This window comes from Plecotus auritus (genome assembly GCF_963455305.1).
Source record: "Plecotus auritus genome assembly, chromosome: 1".
Taxonomy (NCBI): Eukaryota; Metazoa; Chordata; class Mammalia; order Chiroptera; family Vespertilionidae; genus Plecotus; species Plecotus auritus.
Genome location: NC_137770.1, coordinates 109,110,371 through 109,134,302, shown reverse-complemented (window position 1 = coordinate 109,134,302; position 23,932 = coordinate 109,110,371).

The window sequence follows — 23,932 nt, the reverse complement described above, 5'->3', positions numbered from 1 at the left end:
TGAGCCCAAGCCACCACTGTACCCTGTCATCCCAGAGTCCAGGTGGCTGCTACATTCCCTCCAATACCCTCCCACAGTCACTGCAGTGAATTCAAGAGACCTATACTTTAGTTCTACTGGAAATCAGCATATGCCCACACCTCAGACACTAGTGCCACTGCCACTAGTACCTTTGTCCAGGACCCAAGCATTATGATAGTTCCATGTGTAACTGATCCCAGGATTGTCTCTACTGCTAATCTGAGTGCTAGCACACCAGATCTGGCACCAGGAGGATTTCCTCAGCTAGAACTACCTCTTATGGGCAAAAAAAGGAGAAGAAGAGGATCACAGCAGCCTTTACCTCCAAGAACCGTAACAGCCTTAGTTGCTACTGCCACCTACAGGACCTTTACAGTTTTGGCCACAGGAGACTCCCTCAGTGTTCCCCAACATTGACTTCAGCTGATGAAACTGTATGGAGAATATACTGCTGTGTCCTCCCAAGAACCATAGATAATGCACCCCTGCCAGTCAGTGACCTCACAGCCACCTTCAAGTGGGGGAATTTATCACCCCTAGAACTGCCCTACAGAAATGCTGAAGGGAGTTCCTCAAGCTGAAACATGAAAAAAAGGAAAGTATAAAACCCTCTATAATAATAAAAGTGTAATATGCTAATTAGACCAGTTGTCCTTCCGGATGTCCTTCTGGACAACCTTCCAGACAAAGCTGGGGCTGCAAGGAAAGCCCGGGTCCCAGGTGCCTGCCGGTGGCCAGAGGGAAGCCTGTGTCCTGGATGCCAGAGGGAAGCTGGTGCCGGGAGCCAGGGGAAGGTAGGCCTACTCTTGCATGAATTTCCTGCATTGTGCCTCTAGTATATAATAAAAGCCTAATATGCTAAGTGTCCGGTCATCCATTCAATCAATCAAAGCATAATATGCTAATGATATGCTAAGTCTGCTGAACAGCTTGCTATGATGTGCACTGACCACCAGGGGGAAGATGCTCCAGCTGGTAGGTTAGCTTGCTGCTGGGATCTGGCTCATCAGGACTGAGCAAGACAGGCTGGACATACCCTGGAGCCCTCCCGCGGTCCTTCCCAGGCCTCAATAGTGCACGGGTGGGGTCCCTCAGCCTGGCCTGCACACTTTCACAATCCAGGATGCCTCGGGGATGTTGGAGAGCTGGTTTCGGCCTGATCCCTCAGGCCAGGCCAAGGGACCCCACTGGTGCACGAATTTGTGCACCGGGCCTCTAGTCTATTGATAAGATTAATATATAGTCAAATTCAAAACACTCTAAATAGTGATTTGTAAATCACATTGAACTCTAGCATATAAGTTAAAAGGCAGAAATATTTAAAATAACTATCTTTCCTAATAACAGAGAAACATGTAAATTGACCGTACCTCTGCTACACCCACAGCCAATCAGAGTGAGTATGCAAATTAACCCAATAAAGATGGAGGATAATTTGCATACATACCTGGGTCCTGGGAACCTTGTTAGCACCCAGGTCACTCCCAGCTGGCCATCCCATGGAGGCTTTAGGCTTGGGGGACGGGGTACCCACTTCCTAAGCCTAAAGCCTGGGGCAGAGGCTTTAGGCTTGGGAAGGGGCCGAGCCTGCGATTGGAGGGGCGGGGGGTGCCCACTTCCCAAGCCTACAGCCTGGGGCGGAGGCTGTAGGCTTGGGAATGAGCCAAGCCTGGGATTGGAGGGGCGAGGGTGCCCACTTCCCAAGCCTACAGCCTGGGCAGAGGCTGTAGGCTTGGGAAGTGGCCAAACCTGTAATCAGAGGGAAGGGGAAAAAAATCAATGGAAACATATCCTCAGGTGAGGATAAAAAAAAGAAAGAAAGAAATGTCAGATCTTATGAAAGGCACATCTTGAAAATGCCTAAAGAAAGTTGTCATTTTTTCATGGTGAAGGGACTGAAGTCCATGTTGATGAAAATACCTTGGTGGCTGCGGTGACTGGCAGTGGCTGCAGTAGCGGGGTGATGGGGCTGGCGCCTTCCCCTGATCAGCCTGGTCGCCTCTCGCAAAGGGAGGACAGACTGCTCCAACAGGGAGTGGGCCTAAGCCATCAGTAGGACATCCCCTGAAGGCTCCCATTATGTGAGAGGGGGCAGGCTGGGCTGAGTGACCCCTCCCCAGTGCACGGATTTCGTGCACTGGGACCCTAGTAGCTATAATATGATTGATAGTGGACACTGTACAAAAGATCTAAATTGAGACATCAATAAAATAAAATTGGGAGCAAGCAAATGTGTAGAACTTCTTTATGGAATTTAAGTTATCAGTTTAAATTAGACTGTTGTAACTATAAGATGTATTATTAAATCTTTATGATAATCACAAAGCAAAAGCAATAGTAAATACACAAATGATAAAGAGAAAATAATAAAAGCATATTACTATAAAAACCTGCAAAAAATAAATGCACAAAGAAGGACAGCAAGAGAGGAAAAAGGGAACTATAAAATATTCAGAAAGTAATTAACAAAATGGTGTTAGTAAATCCTTACCTATTAGTAATTACTCTAAATTTGTAAATGGTTTAAAATCACCAATTAAATGACATGAATTGGTTGAAAGGATAAAAATACCCAAAAAAACAAGACTCTGACTTCAAGAAACTCAGTTAAGCTTTCAGGGCACTCATAGGATAAAGGGATGGAAAAGGCATTAATGCAAATGAAAGCCAAAAGAGAGCAAGAGTATCTATATTTACATCAGACAAAATAGACTTTTAGCTTAAAATGGTCAAGAGAATTAAAGTAATCAGATAATGATAAAGAGGTTAATTCATTAAGAGGATATAACAATCAAATATATATATACCTAATATTGAAGTACCTAAATATATTAAACAGTTATTAACAAACTAGAGGCCTGGTGCACAAATTCGTGCACAAGTGGGGGGTCTCTTGGCCTGGCCTGCGGGGATCAGGCTGAAACTGGCTCTCCAACATCCCCCAAGGGGTCCTGGATTGCGAGAGGGCATTGGGCACCCTGGAATTGGGCTCCCTCCTCTCTGGTTCCAGCTGCATCACTGGATAACCACAGCTGCCATGTCACTGTAGTTCGGCAGCTCCTGCATTGAGCATCTGCCCCTGGTGGTCAGTGTGTGTCATAGCTACCAGTTGGTCTATCGCTTGGGCTTTTATATATATAGACTAGAGGCCTGGTGCATGAAATTCGTGCACAGGGCGGGTGTGTGTCCCTCAGCCCAGCCTGCACCCTCTCCAATCTGGGACCCCTCAAGGGATGTTTGACTGCCCATTTAGACTTGATCCTGATGGAATCAGGCCTAAACGGGCAGTTGGACATCCCTCTCACAATCCAGGCCTGCTGGCTCCCAACCACTCACCTGCCGGCCTGCCTGATTGTGCCTAACTGTTTCAGCATGCAGCCTAATCATCCCCTAACCACTCCCCTGCCAGCCTGGTTGACACCTAACTGCTCCCCTGCCAGCCCAATTGCCCCCAACTGCCCTCCCCTGCTGTCCCGGTCACCCCTAACTGCCTTCCCCTGATGGCCTGGTTGTCACCAACTGCCCTCCCTGCAGGCCTGGTCCTCCCCAAATGCCTCCCCTGCATGCCTGGTTACCCCTAACTGCCCTCCCCTGCTGGCCTGGTCACCCCCAACTGCCCTCCCCTGCAGGCCTGGTCCCCCCCAACTGCCCTCCCCTGCAGGCCTGGTCCCCTCCAACTTCTCTCCCCTGCAGGCCTGTTCTCCCCTAACTGCCCTCCCCTGCCAGCCTGGTTGTCCCCAACTGCCCTCCCATGCAGGCCTGGTGCCCCCCCTCTGCCCTCCCCTGCTGGTTTGGTTCCCCCAACTTCCCTCCCCTGCTGTCCTGGTTCCCCCCAACTGCCCTCCTCTGCAGGCCTGGTTCCCCCCAACTGCCTTCCCATGCAGGCCTGGTGCCCCCCAACTGCCCTCTCCTTCTGTCCTGGTCCCCTCCAACTGCCCTCCCCTGCAGGCCTGGTCCCCCCCAACTGCCTTCCCCTGCAGGCCTGGTCACCCCAAACTGCCCTTTCCTGGTTTCCCAGTCCCCCCAACTGCCCTCCCCTGCAGGCTTGGTTCCCCCCAACTGCCTTCCCATGCAGGCCTGGTGCCCCCCAACTGTCTTCCCCTGCAGGCCTGGTGCCCCCCAACTGCCCTTTCCTTCTGTCCTGGTCCCCTCCAACTGCCCTCCCCTGCAGGCCTGGTCCCCCCCAACTGCCTTCCCCTGTAGGCCTGGTCCCCCCCAACTGCCCTCCCCTGCAGGCCTGGTCACCCCAAACTGCCCTTTCCTGGTTTCCCGGTCCCCCCAACTGCCCTCCCCTGCAGGCTTGGTTCCCCCCAACTGCCTTCCCATGCAGGCCTGGTGCCCCCCAATTGTCTTCCCCTGAAGGCCTGGTCCCCCCAACTGCCCTCTCCTTCTGTCCTGGTCCCCCCCAACTGCCCTCCCCTGAAGGCCTGGTCCCCTCCAACTGCCCTCCCCTGTAGGCCTGGGTCCCCCCAACTGTCTTCCCCTGCAGGCCTGGGTCCCCCCACCTGTCCTCTCCCTGTAGGGCTGGGTCCCCCCCACCTGTCCTCTCCCTGTAGGGCTGGGTCCCCCCCAACTGTCCTCCCCTGCAGGCCTGGGTCCCCCCAACTGCCCTCCCCTTCAGGCCTGGTCCCCTCCAACTGCCTCCCCTGCAGGCCTGGGTCCCCCAACTGTCTTCCCCTGCAGGCCTGGGTCCCCCCACCTGTCCTCTCCCTGTAGGGCTGGGTCCCCCCCAACTGTCCTCCCCTGCCGGCCATCTTGTGGTGGCCATCTTGTGTCCACATAGGGGCAGCCATCTTTGGCCACATGGGGCAGCCATCTTGTGTGTTGGAGTGATGGTCAATTTGCATATTACTCTTTTATTAGACAGGATATGGAGGTTAAAAGTAGACAGCAAAGCAATAAAACTGGAGGACTTTAATAACCCACCTTCAAGGATAGACTATTTAGAAATAAAATTAATTAGTAAATAATGGACTTAAACTACACTTTAGACCAGCCTTGGGCAAACTACGGCCCGCGGGCCGGATCCGGCTGTTCTATCCGGTTCTCTTGCTCTCCCCTCCGCTCCTTTACTTTGAATTTATATTAGTTCACACAAACACTCCATCCATGCTTTTGTTCCAGCCCTCCGGTCCAGTTTAAGAACCCATTGTGGCCCTCGAGTCAAAAAGTTTGCCCACCCCTGCTTTAGACCATACAGACTTAAGAGACATGCAGAGCACTCAAAGCAACAGAAAAAAAGTATCTCTCCCCCCACCGCTGACCCCCATTCTTCTTAGATTTGGATGTGCTGATATGTTTTGGAAATAGCTCTTCCTAGAGCTATTTTCATTGTTCCAAGTGCACATGGGACATTCTACAAATTAGAGCATATATTAAGTCACAAAACAAGTCTTAAGAACTTAAGAAGAATGAAATTATATCAAATATTATTTTATGACCACAATTTCATGAAACCAAAAATCAGGAGGAAAGCTGTGAAGTTCACAAATATTTGGAAATTAAACAACATACCAATGGGTCAAAGAAAAAAATCAAAGCGAAATTTAAAAATCTAGTAGTACACAAAAATGGAAACATAACATACCAAAACTTATGAGATACAGCAAGAGCACTCCTGGTCTTAGTGACAAATGACTAGATCAAGAAACAAGAAAGCTCTCAAATAAACATCCTAATTTTACATCTCAAGAAACTAGAAAAGAAACAACAAATTAAGCCTAAAGTTAGCAGAAGGAATTTAATAATACAAATGAGAGCAGAATTGAAAAAAAGAAGACTAGTAAAACAATAGAAAAAAATCAATAAAACTAAGATTTGGTTTTTTGAAAAAATAAAATTGACCAACTTGAGGTAGACTAAGAAAAAAATAGATGGCTCGAATTAATAAAATTCTAAACAAAAGAGAAAGACAACACTGCTGATACCACAGAAATATAAAAGATAATAAAGCTACCACTAATTATATACCAACATATTAGGTAAGTTAGATTAAATGAATAAATTCCTAGGAATATACAACCTAACTAAACTGAATCATGAAGAAATGGAAAACCTTGATAGGCCAAAAATAAATAAGGAGGCTAATTTTTCATAGTAGCTTAAAAAAATCCATTTAGCACTGTTGGACACTTGGATTGCTTCTATCTTTTGGTTGTCATAAAATATCTGTTCATGTCTCTGCTTTTTATTCTTTTGGGTATATATCTGGAGTGGAATATTTGAATCATATGGTAATGCTATTTTTAATATTTTGAGGGGTCACCATACTGTTTTTTCATTACAGCTGCACTATTTCAGACCCCCACAAGAGTGCTAATTTCTTCACATCTTAGCCAACATTTATTTTTTCTCTCTTTTTCCTTTCCTCTCTTTTCTTTATATTTTCAGTAGTAGCTATCCTATTAGATATGAAGTGATATTTTATTGTGGTTTTTATTTGCATTTCCTTAATGAATAGCAATGTTTACCATATTTTCATGTGCCTATGGTTATTTATATATCTTCTTTGGAGAAATACATGTCTATTAAAGTTCTTTGCTCATTTTTTAATCAAGTATTTTGTTTTCAAGTATTTTGTTTCATTGAGTTTTAGAAGTTCTGTCTATATTCTGGATATTAGCTGATCAGATATGTGATTTGTAAATATTTTTTCCCATTCTGTGGTTTGCCTTTTACTTTACTAATATTGTCCTTCGTTAAGCAATTTTTAAATTTTTTAAATTTTGATGAAATTTGCCTATTTCTTATTTGTTTGACTGTGCCTTTGATGTCATATTCAAGAAAATATTGCAGCATTATTCATGGTGGCCAAAATTTGGAAACAGCCAAAGTGCCCTGCAATAGAGGACTAGATAAAGAAGATGTGGTATATATATACACAATGGAGTACTATACGGTCTTAAGAAAGGATAAAATAGCATCTTTTACAATGATGGACCTTTACATGAATGGACCTTGAGAACATTATGCGAAGTGAGATAAGTCAGACAGATAAAGCTAAGATATAAAACTGAAACTTCTGAACACAAACAGCAGTGTGCTGGTTGCCAGAGGGAGGAAGATGGAGGGAGAATGAGGTCACAGGAGAAGATTTGACTTTGGGTGGTGGGCACATGGTCCTATATACAGATTTTGTAACTTAGTAATCCACACACGGAACCTATATGTTCATGATGACTCATGTCACTCCAATAAAATTTAATTAAAAAAAGAAAAAAGAAAACATTGCCATATGTTTTCTTCTAAGAGTTTTATAGCTTAGCACTTATTTTTAGGTCTTTAATCTATTTTAAGCTAATTTTTGCATGTGGTGTAAGGTAAAGGTCCAATTTCACTCTTTTGCTTGTGGATATCTACTTTTCTCAGCACGATATGTTGCAACAATTCTCCTTTTCCCATTGAATAGTATTGGCATTCTTGTCAAAAATTATTTTAGTATATATGTGAGGGTTTCTTTTTGAGTCCTCTATTCTATTTCATTGATTATATATCTGTCTTTATGTCATTACCACACTGTTTTGATTACTGTAGCTTTGAAGTAAGCTTTGAAATTATGAAGTGCCCTTAAGATTCCATATGAATTTTAAAATGGATATTTCTATTTCTTCAAAAACTGTCAGTGAGATTTTGATAGAAATTGCACAAAATCTGTAGTGCAATACATCTTAACAATATTGTTTGCCATTCTATAAAAAGTCTAGTACTGACTAATAGGTTGGGAAACAAATGTTTTATGAATTTGCTAGGAGAATTATTAACTAAAGTCATTTAGTAAGTAATTTGTCAATATGTATATATTAAAATAAAGACATATATATCCTTTAATACAGTAATTCCAGTTTACATGGCTTATAGAAATACATTTACCGCAGTATAAATATATAGGCACAATGATATTTATTGCCCCATTGCTTGTAGTAGTAAAAATAATTTTTTTTAAATTCTCACCAGAGCATACATGTTTCATTGATTTTTTTTTTAGAGAGAATGTAGGGAGGGAGGAGGGGGAGAGAGAGAGAGAAACATTGATGTGAGAGACACATTGATTAGTTGCCTCCCACAAGCACCCGACTAGGTTGGATCGAGCCTGCAACCAAGTATGTGCAACGGAATAAAACCCATGACTATTTGGTCTGCGGGCCAATGCTCTAATCACTGAGCCAAACTGCCTTGGAGTAAAAAAAAATTGGTAAAAATTGTAAATATCATTCAATAGAGAAATGGTTGAATAGCACATTCATATTATAAAATATTATGCAATAATTTAAAGGTTCTGAAAAATTAAAAAAATCTATATCCATATACCTGGATCAGAGATAAGGAGGATCCATGCATATGATCCTATCCTCTATAATAAAAAGCTAATATGCAAATTGACTGAATGCAGAATGACCGGTCACTATGACACACACTGACCACCAGGGGGCAGACGCTCAACGCAGGAGCTGCCCCCTGGTGGTCAGTGCACTCCCATGGGGGGAGCGCCATTCGGCCAGAAGCCAGGCTCACGGCTGGCGAGTGCAGTGGTGGTGGCGGGAGCCTCTCCTGCCTCCACAGCAGCGCTAAGGATGTCCGATTGCCGGCTTAGGGAGTGGGCTTAAGCCATCAGTCAGACATCCCCCAAGGGCTTCCAGATTGAGAGAGGGTGTAGACCAGGCTGACTACCCACCTCCCAAGTGCACAAATTTCATGCACCGGGTCTCTAGTTATTGCATAACTAGAAAACACACACACACACACACACACACACACACACACACACACAAGTTTGAAGAAAAATTTGGAAAAATAACTTGGCTCATAAGATTGGTTGTCTGGGAAAGGGGTCCACAGTTTTGAGGTGATTAGTAAATAGACATTATGAAAACAGTATAATGTTTCATTTCATATATTGTATTAGCAGTGATTCTTTTACCTTTATAGATAGTTTTCCGTGCTTTAGAGATCACAGCAGGCAGAGTATTTGTCACTTCAACATTTTTTTTGTTTGAGATTGATTTTTTTGGATTCCCTAAAAAAAAAAGAAAATATTATTAATAAATTACCCTAGAAATGACCTAATTTGAACATTTAAAATGTTAAAAATACATTTTAATCCACTTCTAAACCATAACTTCCTTATGTTTTTCTAATAATTTAGATAACACAGCTTTACTAACAAAAATATTTTCCCTCTGATTTTTCCTTGCTCAGTACTTGATGTTTATGAACATAATTAGTAAGAATGCAAATCAAGAAGATATTCTACAAATAACAATGTCAGGTAAATAACTTTTTTATAGTAGGAAAGTAAAAAACTTTAATAATTCAATAAGTAAATTATCAGATAAAGTTGTTATTTCTATTTGCAACAGCATATACTTATTTAAAAAGAAATTTATATTCCCATAGTAAAAAATTTAGTCTATAATAGAGGGAGTGATGCTTAGAAATGCTATTGTAAAAATACATATTTTGAGCATTGTAATAAACTATGCAATAATAAAAATAGTTTGAACATGCTCATTTAGAGAAAAATACATTGCAAAAAGCAGAATATGGGCATTTAGAAGAAACTTTTTTCAGCATTAACATGAAAAAGTACTATCTTTTATGTGTTACTGTGTTGAATTTCCATAATGCATGTCTTGCAAAGAAATAGATCATTCAACTTTTCAATTTTTAAGGCAAATATTTATTTAAAAATGTTTAGCTGCCATTACTTTTAGATTAAAAACTTACAATGGAAAATGGAAACATGTATGTATCATCATTTTCATTCAATCCACACCACACAAAAAAACACCATTATTATTGTTCTCTAATTATGGAGTAAAAATTTGGATAATGGATTATTTGTTAGTTTTCACTCTCTTTCTTTTGTTTTGTTAGGCAATATTACTGCTTATAATTAATATCTCTGTCAAAGAGAAGGCTTAGAAGAGAAAACCAAAATTGTAGGTAAAACTAGGAGCTACATAAATGGAAATTAGTATTGTAAGTGATATAAAATGGCTGGTGAATCTAAAATCAATTACATTTTTCTAAAATGTGCTAAAAGAGGAAACTAAGATGGCGGCATAGGTGAACAACTAAACTGCTGCCTCACACAACAATTTCAAAACTACAGCTAAAAGACAGAACAGACATCATCCAGAAATTCTACAACTAGAAGGAAAGAGAGGGGCACACGAAAACTCAGAGGAGCTGCAAAAAGCTAAGGTACGGAGACATGTGCGTGGAGAGGACAGGCGGCTGAGTGCCTGGCTAGCTTTCTCTAGCAGGAGAGAGACAAAAGCTCCTGACTGCACTGAACCCCAGTTCCGACTGCACTGAACCCCAGTTCCGGGTGAGACCCTAGGGTCCGAAACTCATACAGGGGGAGTCTGGACTGTCGGGAAAAGAGAGGAGCACACGGAAACTCAGGGGAGCCGCAAAAGGCAGAGGTCTGGAGGCGCATGCGCTAGTGCGTGTAGAAAGGATGGATTGCTGAGTGTGCCACTGGCTTTCTCTAGTGGGAGGAAGGCAGAAGCTCCCGACTGCACTGAACTCCAGTTCCGACTGCACTGAACCCCAGTTTCGGGCGAGACCCTGAGGACCCAGACTCATACGGGGGGAGTCTGGACTGTCAGGAAAAGAGAGGAACACACAGAAACTCAGGGGAGCCGCGAAAGGCAGAGGTCTGGAGGCGCACGTGCGAGTGTGCACAGAGAGGACTGACTGCTAAGTGTGCCGCCGGCTTTCTCTAGTGGGAGGAAGACGGAAGCTCCTGACTGCACTGAACTCCAGTTCCGGGCAAGAATCTGGGAATCCAGATTCATTGGGGGAGAAACTGGACTGTCTGGCAGCAGGCAAAACTTGAGGGCGGCTTTCTCTCAGAGGTGCTTGCAGCGATTACTAAGGGACACTGAGACCCAGGGGCTTCATAGGGCAGGGCTGATGGGAAGCCAAGGCTGTCTGCTCAGCCCTGAGACTCTGCCCTATCCAAGCTGAGCACAGAGGCTTTTGCAATTTTTCAAGTCTTGTCTCATAGGCTGTCTCCAGCACAGACGTTCTCCTGGTGTAGACACAGCTGACTCTCACAGCCAATTGGCCTGGAGGTCAATTCCTCCCAGTGATACCAACAACAATCAACACTTAACTACAACCAGGCTGTACACACAGTCCACAAAGGGGTGCACCAAGAGTGTCCACCTCAGGTAACTGCGGAGGCTGAGCCACTGGGCCCTATAGGACACCTAGCACACAAAGCTACTCTACAAACTCAGGGAAGCAACGAAAATGCAGAGACAAAGAAACAGATCACAAATGAAAGAAATGGAGGAAAGCAAACAACTGGATATAGAGTTTAAAACCACAGTTAGAAGATTTTTCAAGAATTTCCTAGAAAAGGCCAATAAATTTAGTGAGACCCTTGAGGATATGAAAAAGGACCAACTAGAAATTAAACAAGCACTGACTGAAATAAAAAAATGTTATACAGAGACCTAACAGCAGACTAGAGCAACACAAGAATCAAATCAAAGATTTGAAATACAGAGAAACAAAAAACACTCAATGGAAAAGCAAAAAGAAAAAAGAATCCAAAAATTTGAAGATAGTGTAAGAAGCCTCTGGGACAACTTCAAGCATACCAACATCAGAATTATGGGGGTACCAGAAGAAGAGAGAGAGCAAGATACTGAAAACCTATTTGACAAAATAATGACTGAAAAATTCCCTCACCTGGTGAAAGAAATAGACTTACAAGTCCTGGAAGCGCACAGAACCCCAAACAAAAGGAATCCAGAGGACCACATCAAGACACATCATAATTAAAATGCCAAGAGCAAAAGACAAAGAGAGAATCTTAAAAGCAGCAAGAGAAAAACAGTTAATTACCTACAAGGGAGCACCCATACAATTGTCAGCTGGTTTCTCAACAGAAACTATGCAGGCCAGACGGGAGTGGCAAGAAATATTCAAAGTGATGAATAGCAAGAACCTACAACCAAGATTACTCTACCCAGCAAAGCTATCATTCAGAATTGAAGGTCAGATAAAGAGTTTCACAGATAAGAAAAATCTAAAGGAGTTCATCACCACCAAACCAGTATTATATGAAATGCTGAAAGGTACTCTTTAAGAAGAGGAAGAAGAAGAAAAAGGTAAAGATAAAAATTATGAACAAAGTGACAACAAATCCATATCTGTCAACAAGTGAATCTAAATATCAAGTGAATAAAAAATCTGATGAACAGAATAAACTGGTGAATATTATAGAATCAGGGGCATAGAAAGGGAGTGGACTGACAATTCTCGTGGGGAAAGGGGTGTGGGGGGTGCAGGAAGAGACTGGACAAAGGTCGTACACCTATGGATGAGGACAGTGGGGGGGGGGAGGTAAGGGCAGAGGGTGGGGTGGGAACCGGGTGGAGGGGATCTAGGAGGGGAAAAAAGAGGAACAATTGTAATAATCTGAACAATAAAGATTTATTAAATTAAAAAAATAAAATAAAATCAATAAAAACCTATTTAAAAAAATAAAATAAAATGTGCTAAAAGATTCTGATTTCACTATCTAGCAGTAAGTAAGAAGAAGAATATAGCTTGGGAGGGAATAATGGCGGCGGAATAGACAGACGTGTTCCGAGCCTTGTCCCGGAGCAGAAAGAAAGAACAGCTGAGGGTCGCACAAGGAGTGTTTGTTGGCTGGTTGGGAGACAGCTGAATTCCAGAAGGAGGTGGGGGACTGCTGAACGGGGTTCCCCTGACCTGGCAGCACCAACTGTGGCTGGGTCCCCTCCCGGAGCTGCGGGGTTGGACGCGGAGTCTGCGCCATCTTGATCCGGAAAGTGGAGCTTATCTGAAGCCTGAGAATCCACAACGGCGGCACCCCAGGAACAGCTGCGAGCCCCAGAACAACGCTCCCCAACTGGCGCAAGCACACGGGTTCAGAGGAGCTCTACACTCCACCACGGAAAGGTCAGATTTCGCCTGGGATAAGGTGAGGTCTCTGGTCCCGGCGGGAGAGAGGAACGCGCGTTTTGCGGGAGCTGGAGGACCAGGGAAGTCTGTGCCTAGAAAAATCCGTGGCTGTAGGGGCTGGCGTGATCTGTGATTGTGGAAAGGGGTCCTCAGAGCTGCTAAGAGAAGGGCACTCTAAAAAGCAACCCATTTTGATCTGAAGTGCAGGGACACCCTAAGAATTTCAGGCAGTCCAGACTTACGCGCAGCCCCTGCGTTCCCTGGGTGCCTGGGCTTACGCGGAGTCCCGGAGTACGCACAACTGGGCTTTTTCCTCTTGAAATTCTTGCTTCTGATTACCAAGCCCAATACATAGGATCACCCAGTTGGGGACACCCTGGGAGACTGCAGGGGAAGGTTGTTTTTCTGGAACCTGGGGATCGGAGCTGGGAGTGACCATCAGAGAGTCAGCTCTGAGGCAGACCACTCCCACAGGCCGGTGACGAGTGCCACAGGGAAAGAAGGCTCTAACACTGCCTAGAGAGGCCATAGATAGACCCGGAAGTTAATCCAGAAACACTGCCACCCAGGGGCTGAATCACAAATCGACTCTTGTGTAATCAAAAATAAAGGAATACGAGAAATTAAGACACACCGCCTGCTTAAAATCAGGACTGGCTTACAACACCGAAGAGCAGTGGATCGCAGGGAACTGCAATACTGTCTGGACTGAGAAACAGGCGTGCCAAACAGAAAAACAGAGGAAGTGAATGACCTTCACTACTTCACATTTTATTTTTACCTTTTATTTTTTAATTTTTTTAATTTTTTTTTTTATTTTCATTTTTTGCATCTTTTAATCAAGAAACTTTTTTTTTCTTTTTTCATCACTTGATTTTACCTTTTTAATGATTACATTTTTATTTTCAATCCGTATTATTACTACTGCTATTTTATCTTTTTTTTTTTTTTTTTAAAGTGTCATTTTATTTTCTCTTCATTTTATTTTGGGATTAGGGTTCTACATTCTATTTTTATCTTTCCTTTAGCATCGTTTTACTCTATCTCAACTCTACCTTTAGGCCATCACTCTCTTCCTAACCTCCCCCTTTTCAGTGTCCTGTTTATATTACCCTTTTACTGCTTTAGATTTTCCCTATTCTGTCTGTTTACCCCTTGTTAAAATTTCACCCTACTTACATATCTAATCTCCAATCCTCTGCTCCAAGTCCACATACACCTCTCCCTTCGCTGTCTGAGCTATCCATAAACTTGTCCTTCTCTCTGTCCTTTTGTTGTTGTTTGCTTGAATGTAGATTATATCCAATTTTTATGCTTTTTTGTGAGATTGTTTTGCTTATTCTTCTTTTGTTTATTTTTTTGTTTGTTTTGTGCTTCAGCTTTCCCTTGCCTCACTCCATATTAGTTGGTGTGGTAGTTTGTACTAATCCCCAGGCACTTGTTGCTGGCATTTGCTGGGATTAGTGATTGTTCTATTGGAGTTTTATCCCCAATATATATAGTCTGTTCCCCTTTCTCTCTTAGTCAATTTCTTGTCTCTCTTACTTTTTTTTTTTCTCTTTACTTTCCCTTTCCCAATTTCATTTTCACACTCCTTTTTTCTTTTTTTCTTTCTTTCTTTCTTTCTTTCTTTCCTTTTTCCTCTTCTTCTTTCTCTCCTATCACCTAATTTGCCTTTCTCTGGTGGTCACCTTTATTGGAGGTTATTAATATCGTGAATACATTCCTGTTCAGTGCCTTGTGAGTTGTACCTGGTAGTGCTGTATTTTGTGCCTTTAAATCAACCCAGGAGAGAGAGAACTACATAACCAGACACCCAGAGAAGAGAGACCATGGGGAGACAAAGAAGCAGTCCGCATATGAAAGAAAAGCAGGCATCACCAGAAAAGGAAGTAAACGAAATGGAGGCAAGCAACCTTCCAGAAAAAGAATTCAGAGAAATGGTCATAAGGTGGCTGAAAAGAATGGAAGACAAATTCGACAATATGAGCAAGAACCAAGAGGAAATGAAGAAGAACCAAGAAGAAATGAAAAATGACATCGCTGCTGTAAAGAACTCAATAGAAAGCATCAAGAGTAGACTAGAAGAAGCAGAGGACCGCATCAGTGAGCTAGAAGACAAGATGGAAAAAAATACCCAAGAAAAGCAACTTCTAGAAAAAAAAATTAAAAGGCAGGAGGAGAGTCTAAGGGAACTTTGGGACAACACGAAACAAAACAACATCCGCATAATAGGGGTTCCAGAAGGAAAGGAAGCTAAGCAAGGAATAGAAAACCTCTTTGAAGAAATAATGACAGAAAATTTCCCAGATATAGGGAAGAAAAAACACACACAAATCCAAGAAGCTCACAGAGTCCCAAGCAAAATGAACCCCAAAAGACCGACACCAAGGCACATCATAATTAAATTGGCAAACACCAATGACAAAGTAAGAATCTTAAAAGCAGCAAGAGAGAGACAGAAAGTTACATACAAAGGAACCCCCATCAGACTAGCAACTGATTTCTCAACAGAAACTCATCAGGCCAGAAGGGAATGGAATGAAATATACAAAGTCATGCAAAGGAAGGGTCTGAATCCAAGAATACTGTACCCAGCAAGGCTGTCAATCAAAATTGAAGGTGAAATCAGGAGCTTCACAGACAAAAAAGGACTAAGGGAATTTATTACCACCAAACCAGCAATGCAAGAAATGCTAAAGGGTCTGCTGTAAAAAAAGAAAGAAAGAAAGAAAGAAAGAAACAGGAAGCGAAGAAGTAACACAGGGGTAAAGAATAGGAATGGCGACAAATAAGTACCTATCAATAATAACTTTAAATGTAAATGGATTAAATGCCCCAATCAAAAGACATAGGGTAACGGATTGGATAAGAAAACAAGACCCATATATCTACTGTCTACAAGAAACCCACCTCAGAAAAAAAGACGCACACAGACTGAGGGTGAAGGGATGGAAAAAGGTTTTCCAGGCAAATGGAACTGAAAAAAAAGCTGGGGTAGCAATACTTATTTCTGACAAATTAGATCTCAAACTGAAGGACATAACAAGAGATAAGGAAGGCCACTTCATAATACTAAAGGGAGCGATCCAACAAGAAGAAATAACTCTGGTAAACATATATGCACCCAATACAGGAGCACCCAAATACATAAAGAAACTCCTGGAGGATATCAAGGGAGAGATTGACAGCAATACAATCATAGTAGAGGACTTTAATACCCCACTATCACCATTGGACAAATCCTCTAAACAAAACATCAGCAAAGAAACATCAATCCTAAATGACTCACTAAACCAGATGGAATTAATAGATATCTTCAGAACATTTCACCCCAAAGCCACAGAATATACATTCTTCTCAAGTGCACATGGGTCATTTTCAAAGATAGACCATATGTTGGGACATAGGCAAAGTCTCTTCAAATTCAAGAAGATAGAAATCATATCAAGCATCTTCTCAGACCACAGTGGCATAAAACTGGAAATCAACTACAATAAAAACAACCCAAAGAAATCAAACACATGGAGACTAAACAGCATGCTATTAAACCATGACTGGGTTACCAGAGAGATCAAAGAAGAAATAAAAAACATCATGACAACAAATGACAATGAAAACACTACAATCCAAAATCTATGGGACACAGCGAAAGCAGTCCTGAGAGGGAAGTTCATAGCTCTACAAGCCTACTGCAAAAAACAAGAAACAGGGGTAATAAATTACCTAACCCAACAACTCAAAGAGTTAGAAAAAGAGCAACAAGAAAAGCCCAGTGTAAGCAGAAGGAAGGAAATAATAAAGATCAGAGCACAGATAAACGACATAGAGACCAAAGAAACAATACAAAAGATCAACAAAACCAAGAGCTGGTTCTTTGAAAGGATAAACAAGATTGATGAACCTCTAGCCAGGCTCACCAAGAAGCAAAGAGAGAGGACCCAAATAAACAAAATCAGAAATGAAAGAGGTGAAATAACAACAGATCCCGCCGAAATACAAAGGATTGTTAAAAAATACTACGAACAACTCTATTCCAACAAACTGGACAACCTGGAGGAAATGGACATATTCCTAGAAAAATATAACCTTCCAAAACTCAATCAGGAAGAATCTAAACAGCTCAACATGCCAGTAACTATGGAAGAAATTGAAGCAGTCATCAAAGAGCTTCCAGCAAACAAAAGCCCGGGGCCAGACGGCTTCACAGGAGAGTTCTACCAAACATTCAAGGAAGAACTAAAACCTATCCTCCTCAGACTATTCCAAAAAATTCAAGAGGAAGGAACACTTCCAAGCTCCTTCTATGAAGCCAGCATCACCCTAATACCAAAACCAGATAAAGACAACACAATGAAGGAGAATTACAGGCCAATATCCCTCATGAATGTAGATGCCAAAATCCTCAATAAAATTCTAGCAAATAGGATCCATCAGTACATCAGAAAGATCATACACCATGACCAAGTAGGATTTATCCCAGGAATGCAAGGATGGTTCAATATCCGCAAATCAATAAATGTGATACATCACATAAAGAAATTGAGAGATGAAAATCACATAGTCATATCAATTGATGCAGAAAAAGCATTTGACAAAATCCAACACCCTTTCTTGATAAAAACTCTCAACAAGGTGGGAATAGAAGGATCATACCTCAACATAATAAAAGCTATATATGATAAACCCACAGCTAACATCATACTCAATGGGCAAAAACTAAAACCATTTCCCCTAAGAACAGGAACAAGACAGGGATGCCCACTCTCACCACTCCTGTTTGACATAGTACTGGAAGTATTAGCCACTGCAATTAGACAAGAAGAAGAAATAAAAGGCATCCAAATTGGAAAAGAAGAAGTAAAGCTGTCCTTATTTGCAGATGACATGATATTGTACATAAAAAACCCGAAAGACTCCATCAAAAAACTAACAGACTTAATAAATGAATTCGGCAATGTAGCAGGATACAAAATTAACACCAAGAAATCTATGGCATTTCTATACACCAACAATGAACTTACAGAAAGAGAGACTAAAAAAGCAATCCCATTTTCCATCGCACCAAAAAAATTAAGATACTTAGGAATAAACCTAACCAAGGAGGTAAAAGACCTATATGCGGAAAACTACAGGACACTGTAAAAAGAGATAGAGGAAGATGTAAACAGATGGAAGAACATACCATGTTCATGGATTGGTAGAATCAACATCATTAAAATGTCCATACTACCCAAAGCAATCTATAGATTCAATGCACTCCCCATTAAAATACCAACGGCGTATTTCACAGACCTAGAAAGAACTCTCCAAAAATTCATCTGGAATAAAAAAAGACCCCGAATAGCCACAGCAATCCTGAGAAAGAAGAATAAAGTAGGAGGGATCTCAATACCAGATTTCAAGCTGTATTACAAAGCCACTGTCCTCAAAACAGCCTGGTACTGGCACAAGAACAGACATATAGATCAATGGAACAGAATAGAGAATCCAGATATCGACCCAAACCAATATGCGCATTTAATATTTGACAAAGGAGGCATGAGCATACAATGGAGTCAAGACAGTCTCTTTAATAAATGGTGTTGGGAAAATTGGACAGATACATGCAAAAAAATGAAACTAGATCACCAACTTACACCATACACAAAAATAAACTCAAAGTGGATACAGGACTTAAATATAAGACGGGAAACCATAAAAATACTAGAGGAATCCACAGGCAGCAAAATCTCAGACATATGCCAAAAGAACTTTTTCAGTGATACTGCCCCTAGGGCAATGGAAGCCAAACAGAAAATAAACAAATGGGACTACATCAAAATAAAAAGCTTTTGCACAGCAAAAGAAACCATCAACAAAACAACAAGAAACCCCACTGTATGGGAGAACATATTTGCAAATGGTATCACTGATAAAGGTTTAATTTCCAACATCTACAGGCAGCTTATACAACTTAATAAAAGGAAGATAAAGGATCCAATAAAAAAATGGGCAACGGACCTAAATAGAATCTTTTCGAAAGAAGACAGAAGGAAGGCCAAGAGACACATGAAAACATGCTCAAAGTCACTAATTATCCGAGAGATGCAAATCAAAACAACAATGCGATACCTTCTCACACCTGTCAGAATGGCTATCATCAACAAATCAACAAACGACAAGTGTTGGCGAGGATGCGGAGAAAAAGGAACCCTCGTGCACTGCTGGTGGGAATGCAGACTGGTGCAGCCACTGTGGAGAACAGTATGGAGTTTCCTCAAAAAACTGAAAATGGAACTCCCATTTGACCCAGTAATCCCACTCCTAGGAATATATCCTAAGAAACCAGAAACACCAATCAGAAAGGATATATGCACCCCTATGTTCATAGCAGCACAATTTACAATAGCTAAGATTTGGAAACAGCCTAGGTGCCCATCAGCAGATGACTGGATCAGAAAACTATGGTACATCTACACAATGGAATACTATGCTGCCGTAAAAAAGAAGGAATTACTACCATTTGTAGGCACTTGGATGGAATTAGAGAACATTATGCTAAGTGAAATAAGCCAGTCAATGAAAGAAAAATACCACATGATCCCACTCATTTGGGGATAATGAAAAATATTATAAACTGATGAACAAAAAGATAGTTACAGAGGCAGTAAAGCATCAAACAGACTGTCAAATTACAGGGGTAAGGTTAGGGAGAGGTGGGGGAAATAAGAGATCAACTGAAGGACTTATATGCATGTATATAAGAGTAACCAACGGATGCAAAACATTGGGGGGTGAGGGCATGTATGGGAGTGGGGTGGGGGTGGGGGGCAATGGTAAGATATGTACACATATAATACCTTAATAAAAATTTGAAAAGAAAAAAAAAAAAGAATATAGCTTATTTGAACATAAAGGCATATAGTAATTATTTTTTAATTTTACAGGTTTGCCTAATATATCTTACTTTAATTAACAGTCAAATTTAACTTATCTCTGAATTATAAAGGTTGTGCAGCAAAAGTTGTTTTACAGTTATTTGTATGGAAAGTAGTACAATAATTAATACATAATAATATGAGAATAAACTGTTTTGCATACTCACTACTGTAAACCTACTTTTGCCCAAACCTTTAAAACATGGATTAGTAAAATGTAGCTAATAGAGATGATAGTAAGAGAAGTGGAGTTAGAATAAAAACTGGCAAAAGTATTGCTAGCATATATAATTACTAGAGTCCCGATGCACAAAATTTGTGCAAGGAACTCCACCCTTGCAGCTGTGGCAGCTTGCCTCGGCCCTCACAGCCTTGGCTTTGTCCGGAAGGTCATCCGGAAGGTCGTTTGGCTGTTTGGTCTAATTAGCATATTACACTGTTATTATTATAGATTTTGGGTTTTAGAGAACATAATAGATCAAAGAAATATCATCTACATTTTAAAAAAGTTCAAATTCAATATCTCTAAGATGTACTAGGTTAATGTTTATGTAATGCTTCTGGAGCAATGGATAATAAGTAGAATCTGTAAATAAGTTGTTAGATATTAGTAGATTAGATGGCTGAGAAAATGGTAAAGAAGGGAAAGGGAAAATGAACATAATGTTTATTTTTCTTCCCACCAATCCTCATGTTAAGTCTTTATATTGCAGACCCTATCTTAGATTGCACAAAAGAGAAACATATAAGGAAGAGGATTATAAGATGAGTTTATCATCTGCAGGATCTATCATGGTGCAAGAAAGTAATGTTGCAGAAAAGGAAAAATAGAGTTTCAATTTAGTGATAGTGGTGAAGGAAGAGCCATGACAGGGACACTAATCATCCACTAAGAATGCATTTATTTCCACTTATGTTTTGCTAAACTATTATATTACTAAGGATAATACAATCTGATTGTTTTCATAATTAAAACTTTTTTAATTTAAAAAGTCATATTTTACACTAATATCCTATCTAATAAAAGGGTAATATGCAAATTTACCGTCACTCCAACATAAAATTGTTGCCCCATGTGGTCAAAGATGGCCGCCCCCATGTGGAGACAAGATGGCCGGCAGGGGAGGGTAGTTGTGGGCAATCAGGCCAGCAGGGGAAGGCAGTTGGGGGGACCGGGCCTGCAGGGGAGGGTAGTTGGGGGGACCAGGCCTGCAGGGGAGGGCAGTTGGGGGTGACGAGGCCTCCAGGGGAGGGCAGTTGTGGGGGGACCAGGCCTGCAGAGGAGGGAAGTTGGGGGGACAAGGCCTGCAGGGGAGGGCAGTTGGGGGCGATCAGGCCAGCAGGGGATGGAAGTTGGGATGGACCAGGCCTGCAGGGGAGGGCAGTTGAGAGGGACCAGGCCTGCAAGGGAGTGCAGTTAGGGGTGCCCAGGCCTGCATGCGAGGGCAGTTGGGGGGACCAGGCTGCAGGGAGGGCAGTTAGGGGGAACCAGGCCTGCAGGGGAAGGCAGTTGGGGGAGACCAGGCCTGCAGTGGAGGGAAGTTGGGGGGACCAGGCCTGCAGGCGAGGGCTGTTGTGGGTGACCAGGCTGGTACGCAGAAGCAGTTAGGGGCAATTGGGCAGGCAGGCAGGTGAGCAGTTAAGAGCCAGCAGTCCTAGATTGTGAGAGGGATTTCCGACTGCCCGTTTATGCCCGATCCTATCCTAAACGGGCAGTCAGGCATCCCTTGAGGAGTCCCAGATTGGAGACGGTCCACGAGTGACACAACCCCCCGTGCACGAATTTTGTGCACTGGGCCTCTAGTATATTAATAATTACCTGGAGATTCTTTATGCAGTGAAGGAAAATGGATGCCTTTATAAATGCTTGACCTAGCCCTAGATGTTCTATGAAATGCTTTTGAAGATTCAGTCATATGGGGTGAAAAGTCTTCATAAGTTCCGCCTAGAAATATTTAGAAAATATGTTAGATATAATATGGATTGTTTATAATTACTTTTAATACACAGTGAGTTAGTTGCCAATAGCAATAAAACATTTAAAAATTCAGAGGTATAAGAAGATTGGAGGATGATGGTTAAGGGGTGTCAAGGTTGTTTTTCCCCCCCATAATTAAAATGTTTCAAAATTGAGTGTGGTGATGAAAGCACAACTCTGTGAATGTGTACTAAAATCCATTGAATTACACATGTTAAATAAGTAAATTATATGTGAATTATATCTTAAAACTATTAAAAAGATTAACATCTGATTTATCATTACAAAGAGTGGAGAAAAAAGGTAGTGGAATGATATTTTCAAAGTGCTGAAAACAAAATTCACAACCAAGATTTTTATACCTGAAAAAACACAATTATTAAAAATAAAGATAATACAAAGTCATTCCCAGGTAAAAAGAAACTAAGAAATTTTGTTGTTATATTAGCAAACATGTCTTAAAGAACTACTGAAGGAAATACTTCAGGGTGAAATAGAATGATACCAGGTGGTAACTCACATCTACATGAAGATATAAAAAACAGCTTTTAGGTAATTATTTCAATAAATATAAATGACACTGTACATTTTTTTACACTTTTCTTCAATTAACTAGTTAAAAGACAAGTGCATAAAATTTTACTGCTGAACACATAAAACAGAACTCCATTTTACTTCTATATATGAGAACTGAATAATCCCAAAACTAAATTAGAGAAATGATTTTATTTTCAAAAACATTGCAAAGAATGATATAGTGATAAATTTAACAAAGGAAAAAGGCTTATACTAAAAGTTACAAAACATTGCTGAGGAAAATAAAAATCTAAATCAGTGGTTTTCAACCTTTTTCATCTAATGATACACATAAACTAATTACTAAGATTCTGAGGCACACACAATATATATATTGATTAAGGTATTGTATAAGTGTCCTTATCCCCCCATTCCCGCCCCCCACATGCCCTCACCCCCCTGGCAAAAATATATTTTTTCCCATCTGACAAAAAAAGGTATAATTCCACCCTAGCCACTTTGGCTCAGTGGATAGAGAGTCCGGCTTGCAGACTCTAGGGTCCTGGTTTGACTCTGGTCGAAGGCACATGCCCAGGTTGTGGGCTCGATCTCCAGTAGGGGGTGTGCAGAAGGCAGCGATCAATGATTTTCTCTCATCATTGATTTTTTTTTTTCTCTCTCTCCCTTCCTCTCTGAAATCAATAAAAAAAATTTTTTTTCTTAAAAATGTATAATTTTAATCCACTCATCTGCTGATGGGCACTTAGGTTGTTTCCAAATCTTGGCTATTGTAAATTGTGCTATGAAAAGAAAGAACTCTTATCATTTGCAACAGCATGGATGAGACTGGAGAGCATTATGCTAAGCAAAATAAGCCAGTCGGAGAAAGAAAAATACCACATGATCTCACTCATTTGTGGAATATAATGAACAACATGAACTGATGAACAAAAATAGATCCAGAGACATAGAAGCATCAAACAATCCGTCAGTTCTGAGGGAAGGCAGGGGACGGTGGGGATGGGGGATATGAGATCAACCAAAGGATTTGTATGCATGCATATAGGTATAACCAATGGACACAGACACTAGGGAGTTGGGAGCATGTGCGGGGGTGGGGTGGGGATGGCCAATGGGGAAAAAAGGAGACATATGTAATACTTCAAACAATAAAGAATTTTTTTAAAATGTATAATTTTTATTGATTTACAGAAAAATATTTATAATAATTGCCAACCCATTTGCTCCAAAGTGACTTTTTAAAAAAAATCAGGTGCCTATATTTGTAAATAAGGATTTCTGGTACCATGAATTAAACAATATGATGCAACATTATTATGCAACATTACCAAAAGATGCAACTAATGACCTATATATTTGTGGTTCAAGACGGCATTCACAACAGACAGCTATAATTGTGTTGATTATTGCCATTTTGTTATTTGATAATCTAAGGAAAAAGAGGTTAGTTCCACTTATTAAATAGTCAGGTATTGCATGTTTTAAAAATTCTTGCAGAACACCAGTGTCTTGCGGCACACCAGTTGAA